This window comes from Pipistrellus kuhlii, unplaced genomic scaffold (genome assembly GCF_014108245.1).
Source record: "Pipistrellus kuhlii isolate mPipKuh1 unplaced genomic scaffold, mPipKuh1.p scaffold_m20_p_2, whole genome shotgun sequence".
Lineage (NCBI taxonomy): Eukaryota > Metazoa > Chordata > Mammalia > Chiroptera > Vespertilionidae > Pipistrellus > Pipistrellus kuhlii.
The window spans coordinates 22,858,848-22,866,175 of NW_023425515.1; positions in this window are offsets into that span (position 1 = coordinate 22,858,848).

Here is a 7,328-nt window from a genome sequence, read left to right on the forward strand (position 1 = left end):
ATGAACGCGTGTGTGTGTGTGTTTTAACACTACTAAAACTTTTAAAGATTTTGTCCCCTCTTTTATAGGTTATATATTTTTCTTATTCTCAGTTTGATTGAATCTTAAGATTTAAACACGTTGTTCTAAAAAATGCTGTGATTGACATCTTTGTACCTTCAATCTGTGCCAATCATAAAGGAATGCAAAAGATAAATTAGGAAACAACACAATGACTAGGCAGGTAAAGGTCTGGAAATCGAAAGATTAGCTACATTAACTGAATGAATGTCTCTTATATGCATATCCTTTCAACCCTCACACTTCAACACTTATTTAAGTCTCAGTAATTTTCTGCAGGCAGTCACATGTATTGAGAAACCAGTGTTTTCTGATCATAACAAGAAAATAACCAAAGACAATGCACCAAACTTTATGGAAAAGACACATTTGTCTCCTAGAAGTGTGCAAGCTATTGAGAATATATTTATGTCTTTCAGGCTTATTTTTCTCATTAATGCTTGGGAAAAATTAAAAATAAATGAATGGTTTAATGTATGATTTTTCAATGTGGTTACATTTTTTTTATATTTTGCAAATACTAATTGCTTTAGCCTTAAACTCTCTCACTCATTCTTGGCTCATTCTTGGCTCAGTAGTTCACCTGTAGTTGTAGATAAGCCCATTTTTGCTTTTTAATATTGTTTATGATTTCAAAAATGAAATATAAGAACTGTCATGTTATTGGTTCTACCTTATGCTCGTCATTGTAATATTAGATAGTTTCCATAAATATTTTTCTTCAACAAAGATATGTTAAATATTATTAACCACAATATTAGTTGTTGAAGCTCAGTCTTATGAAGATCAGAAACTTGCTGTATATCTTATCACCAATAGCTGTTAGAATCAGAATGTTAACCTAGATTTGTCTGTTAGTTCATGTTAACTATTGTATTTCCAAAATAACATCCATCTTGATCTCAAAGTTATCTATTTGAGGAAAATTGTTTCTTAAGAGATATCTATTAGATAATAAACTCCGCACTTCACAATCACAATAATTTGTAATTTATTTGTAATATATTTGATTAAATGACAACCTAGTTACACAAAAGTTGCAGAATGCATGGTCCAAAGAAGGAAAAAAAATCAAATAGTACACTGATAATCATACAATGTTTTGTAAAGAGATGCCATTTTTGTTTAAAATGTAGTCATTCTTTTTTTCTTTCTCTTTTTAAATGTTTTGCCCTAGCTGGTTTGGCTCAGTGGATAGAGCATCAGCCTGAGGACTGAAGGGTCCCAGGTTCGATTCCAGTCAAGGGCATGTACCATGATTGCAGGCACATCCCCAGTAGGGGGTGGGAGGAAGCAGCTGATCGATGTTTCTCTCTCATCGATGTTTCTAACTCTCTATTCTTCTCCCTTCCTCTCTGAAAAAAAACAATAAAATATATATTTATGTGTTTTTATTGATTTCGGAGAGGAAGAGAGATAGAAACATCAATGATGAGAGAGAATCATTGGTCAGCTGCCTCCTCCACGCCCCCTAATGGGGATTGTGCCCTAACCAAGAATAGAACAGTGACTTCCTGGCACATAGGTCCGTGCTCAGCCACTGAGCTACACCGGCAAATGTAGTCATTCTTATGGCCCACATTAAAACAAAATTCATTAGTTTAACATGTGTGATTTTTTTTTATCCAAGTGTAAAAATTCTTCTCTCCAATACAGCTCCACTGCATTGATTTATGGGTTAACATGTGATTGGTCTTTTTCTCAAATCCTGCAATTGTTGAGGGATGTTTTAGATGTTAGCAAATTCAACAGAGCATTTGGTATGCTCCAAATTCCTAATATCCACCCACTATTGTGTAAAATACATCACATATAAACACTTATTTTATTTTTATTTTAAAAGAGGAGCTAAGCAATAATCTGTTTAAGCAGATTTTTATTTTTAACACATTTCAATTGGATAGCATCAACCGATTACAAAACCTGACAATTTTTCCTCTGCTCAAGTTTTGCTTGGCTGCTGTCCTTTTCGTTCATTTTCTGTCATGCTTTTTTTCGGCCATGCCTCATTCTATGGTGCTTTATTTCAGTGCATTATTTCTTTGTCTTATTTGAAGGTTTCTTTCTTTGTGGCTGAACATACATTTGCTGTTTGCTTCTGTCTGATGACATCATTGTTTCACTCCTATCCAGCAGGAGGATTAGATCACAGGCAGTGGGTCTTGTTGGAGGGTATTACACAAGTGGTACCTGACAGCCTGATGGTTAAATGATCATGCTGTTAGGTGTTGAGTATGCCTTGTTAGTGACACTGCTGAGATACCACACCACTCAACACCGATTTAACTCTGCTCACTTTTTGCAACAAAAATGTTGAAGTTCAGGCAAGACAACCATGATGATCTTGACCATGATTAGTTCCAGTTAGCTTATCACAGAGGCTTTTGGATTTTCAGGTTTAGTGTAACTTATTACCACTGGACTCCTTGTTTCCTCAATAGCATTCAAGGGAATTTGAGATGATGTGGGAAATATTAATTTGTAGTATATATTAGTCTTCCTTATGTAAGGAAGATGCCATGAAAATGCCCTAATGTTTCATTAGTAGATTTTTATAAGAGAAATGCCTCCTCTAAAGAGAAAAAGAATCATCAAAAAGCATGTTCCTACATTTTACATATCACAGAGATAAAAATGGTCTTATGATATATTTCATTCTAGCTTTTAAATATATGAAAATTGTGATAGTTACAGTTATATGCAGTAATCAAATAGGTTATCATAGTTTTGTTTCTTGTTTTCAATGTATTTCATATTAATTTTATTCAAAATTTTAATGATTTAATGATATATTATCCATGAGTTTGCACCGTTTTTTTACTTATAGGATGACAATCATAATTTTAACTATTAACTACTTTGTGCACATGCTGTTCTAAAGTCATTAAATATATATATATATATATATATATATATATTCAACTTACATATATATATATACTCATGTCATATAAAAACTCATGAATATATATTTGTATTAATATATTTATTGATTTTTCAAGGAGACGGGGAAGGAGAGGGAGAGAGAGATAGAAACATCAATGAGAGGGACATTGATCCTGACCAAGAATCGCATCAGTAACCTCTTGGTGCATAGGACGATGTTCAACCACTAAGCAACACCAGCTGGGCAAAACTCTTCGAATATATTTTAATATATTAACTTAATTAAAACTCAAAACCACCTTTTAAGTAAGTGCTATTGTTATTCATGTTTTATGATTGCGGATATGTAGACACAAAGGGTTTAAGTATCATGGGAAAAATCACACAGGTAATAAAACTATCTTCTAATATAATTTTATAGAAACGCTATTACAGTTGGCCTTATTGTATATGGATATTTAAGTGCAACTTTTTCTTATTTTCTTAATATGATTTGTCATAATAACTCAGTATGCCTAGTACAAAGTGGTGTGGGGGGTTTCTGCAGTCTTCTAAGACCCCTCAACAGTTCCTGCAAAAAGAGACAATGTTCTTAATCAGAGAAAATTGAATAAATCTCTGGAGTCAAGAGACTAATACCCAAATGTGGCAGGTTTTAAGGTTGATTTCTTGACAGAATTTTAGAGTTGAGCCCAGCTCTGCAGGCAATACAAGTGTTTAATAGTATGGTGGTAGCTGTTACAGCAGTGCCTACAGCCAGTGGCATTAGTAAGAGATAAAACAAAGATCATTTGGAGTTAAAGGAGAGTGAATGGTGGGGAGTCTGAAGTAGTCTTGTGCTGTTTATACAAGGATAAAGGACGATCATCTAAAAAAGTTCTGGAATGAGGTTTATGGAAATCAACAACTTGGTTAGAGACTAGAACACTAGACTCTAAGAACAATAATATAATAAAAAATAAAGCTACATCTTCTGAGGAAATATGTAAGGTTGATTTCTATCAAAGTTACAAGGTCAGGAGCATCAAAGTAAGGAAACAAACTCTGAAATTAAAGTAAGCAGGGCTAGAGTAAAGAAAAAAAAGAAAAGAAAAAAAATATATATATATATTTGTAACATAAATAAAGAGAAGCAGCACTCTTCTTTGCTTAGAAACTAATTTATTGAATTGGCTTAAATTTATTCTTGCCAAACACTTGATTAATCTTGAGTTCTACCCTCAGAAAAATTATGTTAGCATGCCACCAAATCAATCCAGATTTGGCCCATGTCCTTGGGCTTCGGCTTTCACAGAGTTGGATGTGGGAGCTTTAAAACTGGCCTCCTGTGTGCAATGAGTCAGGAACTTCACATACTACAGTCTGAGAGGCAGAGTCCCCAGGCCTGGCGCCTCAGGAAATTGTTATTCCATCACGTATAAGGTTTATTTTTGTTCTCCTATTCAATCATACTGAATTACAGCTTTTACTTTAAACTAATTTGGAAATGTGTCAAATATAATATTTTGTGGTCTACTTTCATATAATTGACATTGTCAAATATTTTCCTTTAATTTTTTTGCCAGCACATTAATCAGTTTTATGGGTGCTCTATAATTTACCTAACTCATTTTTGTTGTGAAGGTAGATTGTTTTAAACATGTCATGGAAATCTATATTAATAAAAGTGTAATATATTAATTAGACCAGCTAGACAACATATCTTCTGGCCATCTGGTCCTCCTTCCAGACAAAGCCAAGGTGGTGAGGGCCAAGGCAGAGGTAGTTAGGGGCAATCAGTCAGGCAGGAGACAAGTTAGGGGCAATCAGGCCAGCAGGGGAGAGCAGATAGGGATGATCAGGCTGGCAGAGGAGGGCAGTTAGAGACAATCAGGCAAGCAGGCAGGTGAGAGATTAGGAGTCAGCAGTCCTAGATTGCAATAGGGATGTCCTGGGTTGGAGAGGGTGCAGGCCAGGCTGAGGGACCCTGTACCCCATGCCTGAATTTCATGCACAAAGCCTCTAGTAATAATATTGGAACATGTGCAAGAGGCAACTAGTCAATATGTCTCTCTCACATCATCTCTCTCTCTCTCTCTCTCCTCCTACTCCTACTCCTCCCATTTCATTCTTTCTAAAAATCAATGGAAAAATAGCCTCGGGCGAGGATTAAATTTAAGAAATAGACATGACAATTACAAATATATTAATATATTTTTTATTGTTCATGAAATAATTACTTAAATCAGAATTTTCCCAAAGGTATGTACACTTTTATGGCTAAGATGCATACGACTAACTACCAGCACAAAATATTATCAATTTATTATCCCACCAGCAGTCTAAAAAATGTACATTTCCTTTATAGTCAAAAGACAGTCAACACTGTGATGGTTACCAGAGGATGAGGGGTGAGGGCTAGTAAAAGGTGCCAAATATATGGTAAAGGAAGAAGATTTGACTTTGTGTGATTGCACACAATACAATATACACTGATATCCCAGAATTGACCCAGGAACTACAAGATCACAGTTTGATTCCCTATTAGGTCTCATGCCTGGATTACAGGTTTGATCCCAGTAGTGGTATGTAGGAGACAGCCCATCAGTGGGTTTCTCTCTCATCATTGATGTTTCTATCTCTCTCTCTCTTTCCCTTCCTTTCTCTGAAATCAATAAATACATATTAAAATATGAAGATGATATGTCATAGAATTGTACACTTGAAACATATATAATTTTATCAATAAATGTTACACAATAAATTTAACGGGAGAAAGAGAGCTTAAATGTCAAGCCATGAAAAGGCATGGGGGAAACTGAAATGCATATCACTAAGTGCAAGAAGGCTACAGACTCTAATGATTTCAACCAGATGATATTCAAGAAAAGGCTAAACTAAAGATATAATGAAAAATGTCAGTAGTTGCCAGGTATTGGATAAATGGAGGGATACATAGGTGGAGCACAGAATAGTTTTAGGGCACTAATACAGTACTAGGATATAGTTAAACATATAATAACTTGCATCTACTATAATGATAGATACAAGTTATTATATATTTATCCAAACGCAGAGAATGTAGAGTATCAATAGTGAACCCTAATCTATACTATAAACTATGGGCGATGATGTGTCAGTATAGGTTCAACCATGGTAACAAGTGTATCATTGTGGTAGAGGAACGCTGGTAATGGGGGACACTGTGCAAGTGCGGGGGCAGGAAAAATCATGGGAAATTTCTGCACGTTACTCTCAATTTTGCTGTGAACTTAAAACTTCTCTGAAATATAAATTCTCTTAAATAAAAAAAAATCATTATTGTATATTTCCCATTTTTGTTTCATTTGGTAAACTCTGACTTTACATTTAATTCATTTGCTTATTACTGTGAGCAATCGAATTTTCATGTGTTTATTATTAGTTTCCCAAAAGGTAACTTTTTATTTATTTTATTTTATTTTATTTTATTTTATTTTTTTAAATATGTTTTATTGATTTTTTTACAGAGAAGAAGAGAGAGGGATAGATAGTTAGAAACATCAATCATCTGCCTCCTGCACACCCCCCCCCCCACACACACACACACACACTGGGAATGTGCCAGCAACCAAGGTACATGCCCTTGACCGGAATAGAACCTGGGAGGTTTCAATCCGCAAGCCGACGCTCTATCCACTGAGCCAAACCGGTTTTGGCGGTAACTTTTTATTTAGGTATAATGTTGAACTTATAGAAAAGTTTTCAAACAGTATAAATAATTCTCATATGTCTTTTCTAGAGTTACTACATGTAATATTTTGACCCACTTTCAATATCATGATCTCTTTCTTCCTATATATGTATATGATAATATATATGCATGTACATATATTGTATGTGCCTATATTTTTCTGAATTATTTTACTGTTATTTTCCAGCATCAAACTCCTTTATTTCTAAATACTCCTTTAAGATCTATGGAAATCACTTTCTATCTGGCTATATATATAAGGGGATTCAATCAATAGTCCAATAAGGAAAATACAAAATTAAATAGCTCTGCTACTGAGGGGCAATTCTAATTTAAAGATGATAACTAAAGTATGTAGAAGGAATAATATGTTAGAAACAAAAAATCACAAGCCCTAATAAAATATTAATTTAGGCAAGAATTAACAATTGATATTAAAATATTTAGGTATATAATCAACGGAGAACTGGACATTCTATATTTTGAGACACCACACAGATTGCATTCAGGATTTTGTAAGTTAAGCCAAGGTTAAAATGTAGCATCATGGATGATAGAATCAATGGAATATTGGGCACATAACAGCACTTTGTCTACCTAAAATTTTTTTAAAATATATTTTTATTGATATTTTACAGAGAGGAAGGGAGAGAGATAGAGAGTTAGAAAT